The sequence below is a fragment of the Sciurus vulgaris genome (assembly GCF_902686455.1).
Source record: "Sciurus vulgaris genome assembly, chromosome: 14".
Classification (NCBI taxonomy): domain Eukaryota; kingdom Metazoa; phylum Chordata; class Mammalia; order Rodentia; family Sciuridae; genus Sciurus; species Sciurus vulgaris.
The window spans coordinates 4647539-4650915 of NC_136475.1; the positions used below are offsets into that span (position 1 = coordinate 4647539).

At 39.2% G+C, this 3377-nt stretch overlaps 1 pseudogene across 1 annotated transcript; it reads left to right on the forward strand.

Moving 5' to 3' along the window:
* Positions 1–1402: 1402 nt before the first annotated feature.
* Positions 1403–2534, forward strand: LOC306643752 (peptide chain release factor 1-like, mitochondrial; annotated as a pseudogene). Its single transcript has 2 exons — positions 1403–1954; positions 2018–2534. The product of its transcript is annotated as a peptide chain release factor 1-like, mitochondrial (transcript).
* The last annotated feature ends 843 nt before the right edge of the window (positions 2535–3377 follow it).

Below are 3377 nucleotides of genomic sequence, written 5' to 3' on the forward strand. Positions count from 1 at the left end.
AGCTAGATTGTGGAACCAACCTAGATGTCCTTCAATTGATGAATGGATAAAGAAACTGTGGCATATATATAGAATGGAATATTCCTCCACCATAAAGAATGATAAAATTATGGCATTTGAAGGCAAATGGATGAAACTGGAGAATACCATACTAAATGAGATAAGCCAATCTCACAAAAACAAAGGATGAATGATCTTGCTGATAAGCAGATGATGATAAATAATGGGAGGTGGGAGGGCTTAGTGTTAGGGTTAGGGTTAGGTTTAGGGTTAGGGTTAGGGAGGGGGGCAAGAATGGAGGAAGAAAGGACTGTATAGAGGGAAAAGAGGGGTGGGAGGGGAGGGGGGAAGGGAAAAATAACAGAATGAATCAAACAACATTACCCTATGTAAATTTATGATTACACAAATGGTACGCCTTTACTCCATGTACAAACAGAGAAACAACATGTATCCCATTTGTTGACAATAAAAAAAAAATTAAATTCTACTTCACCACAGACCTTGGAGCCAAAAGGACCATCCATGTGACATCATCCTCTATTTACACTTTGCATAAGTGACTAGGACAGTGAATTGACCGCAGCCCTCCTAAGCATCCCCTGCACAATTGCCAATGCCCTCCTTCTAAATGCATTCCCTTCATGTAAATTTCTTAGTATTGATGTGATTTTGTATCCTTGCAAGTTCCTAATATTGCTTCAATTTACGATATTAAATTATATTGTCAAGTAGTTAATATATGGAAGAAACATTAAGGTATATTTACTGTTAATGCATTTGTAGTTTTGAATGAAATTGGTCTGTATTTTCTTTTTATACTATTTTCCCTTATTTTAATACTGAAATAAATGAACTTTTATCAGATATATGAAGAAATCATTCTCACTACATGATGTGGTGTCAAATAAATAGTCACATCATCATTCAATCCATGTTTAAAAGGCCAAATTATGAAATGAAAATTTTTTTTCTATTCCACCACACTCTTATAGAAAAAACTGTATCAAAAAAGTGAAATATATTTTACTTACCTTATCCTAATTTACTTATATTACTTAGTTCCTAAATATTTTCCTTGGGCTGAGGATATAGCTCAGTTGGTAGAGCGCTCGCCTCGCAAGCACAAGGCCCTGGTTTCAAATCCCCAGCACTCCAAAAAAAAAAACAGGGGGGCAGGCAGACTGTTGGAGCAGCCCGCTGGCCCCTGAGCTGCAGTAGCCCGCCCCTGGAGGAACTGTTGGCCGGCAGCGGGCCCTTACAGACCTTCCTCAAGTGTCAGGCAGGGTCAGAAGCCCAGTTATGATTTTGGGGGCCAGAACTGGTAGCGGCCACCAAACTCCTGAGCGTGGAGTGGGAGCTGCAGGAGACCGAGCCCTTGCTGCACAATAAGAATGAAGATTTAAGGAAGCTTGTAGAGAATGAAATAACTTTGTGTCAAAAAGAAATAGCCCAGTTGAAGCATCAGATTGTCTTACTTTTGGTTCTCTCAGAAGAAACTGATGAAAATGATTTGATTTTGGAGGTAACTGCAGGAGTTGAGGTCTGGAGGCAATGTTATTTACTTCGGAGATGTCTGATATGTACCAGCAGTATGCTGCATATAAAAGAAGGCATTTTGAAACCGTGGAATACTTTCCAAGTGAAATAGGTGGCCTTAGACATGCATCTGCCAGCATTAGCGGTTCAGAAGCCTATAAACACATGAAATTTGAAGGGGGAGTGCATAGAGTGCAGAGAGTGTCAAAGACAGAGAAGCAATGCCGCATCCACACTAGCACCATGACAGTGGTAATATTACCCCAGCCCACTGAGATTAATCTGGTGACTCATCCTAAAGATTTGAGAATAGATACTAAGCCAGCCAGTGGAGCAGGAGGTCAGCATGTAAATACCATGGACAGTGCTGTCCGGATCGTTCATCTTCCAACAAGAAGAATGAGAAGGAAAAGGAGTGTTCCTTGATAATAAGAAGATTTTTCTATTAAAACTCTCTAATTCTCATAACAGTATTCAGGTGTTGTTTCTGAATGTCAACAAGAAAGGACTCAACTGAAAAATAGAGAGATGGCTATGAAAAAGTTATGGGCAAAGCTGTACAATGTGCATCTAGAGGAAGAAATAAGCAGAAGATACAGTGCGAGGAAGACTCAAGTTGGAACTAAAGGAAGATCAGAGAAAAGGAGAACATATAATTTTCCAAAGAACTGAGTTACAGATCACAGAATAAACAAATCACTGCACAGTCTTGAGACTTTTATGCAAGGAGATCATCTACTGGATGAACTTGCACAGTCATTGAGGACTATGCAGATTATGAATCTTCATTTGAAATTATTTCCAAAAAAGTTTAGGTTGATTTGTCATTAAAGTATTTTATGAGCTTAGGAAAATTCTATAACACATCAATTGTGCTTACTCACCAGTATTCTAAAAAAAAAAAAAAAAAAAAAGTTTGTACAATGGGAAGTAATATGCATATTTCTTAATGCATAATTAATGTAGACCTCCCTCAATGTATTAATAAACATACATAATCATGAAAATATATATATACATATATATTTCCCTTTATTTGTTTAAGAATTTATTTATTTTTTATTTTTAGTATCAGGGATTAAACCCAGAGGTGCTTAATCACTGAGCCATAATCCCAGATTTTTTCTTTTATTTAAAGGAGGGCTGTTGTTCAGGGTCTTACTAGATTACTGAGGCTGGCTTTGAACTTGCGATCCTCCTGTCTCAGGCTCTGGAGCCATTGGGATTATAGACATGTGCCACTTTGCCCAGATGTTTATGAAATTTACATGTAGTTTTTAGAGTCAACTTTTCCCTTATAGCTTACAGAGAGTTTTAAAAAAAAAAAAAGTTATCGAACTTGTGCCCACATAAAAGATATATTATTTTCCTTTCTCTCTCTCCCCCATGTCTTTCTCTTCTTCTTTCCCTCCCTGTAGTGTTGTACACGGTTTTGGGAAACAAGTAAACACATGCATGTGTAGGGTAGGCCCCCAAAGACTGAAGGTAGGTAGGTTCCCTGACCGAGACTTCTGGCGGACACTTTTTAGTGTGTAGTCAAGATGATAAACACTATGATTCATCCTAGGTGTCCAAGGTCAGGAACATTGCTTGTGAGCATGTGCCTGCTAATGTAACCAGGTGGCTTGTGCCTCTTTGTCTGGCCTGCATATGAAAAGAATCCTATGGAGTGGCTCAAGGGCTAAATGGAAATGCAGGGCTGAAGCAGGAGCTGGGGCTGGGGAGGGGCTCTTGCCCCTCTGAATAGAGCATGTGACTCTCCCATGTGCATCTTGTATCCTCTTTCACTGCCAGGATCCTGAATCTGTTTGCCGGGTCCTAGTCTCAACACGACACCA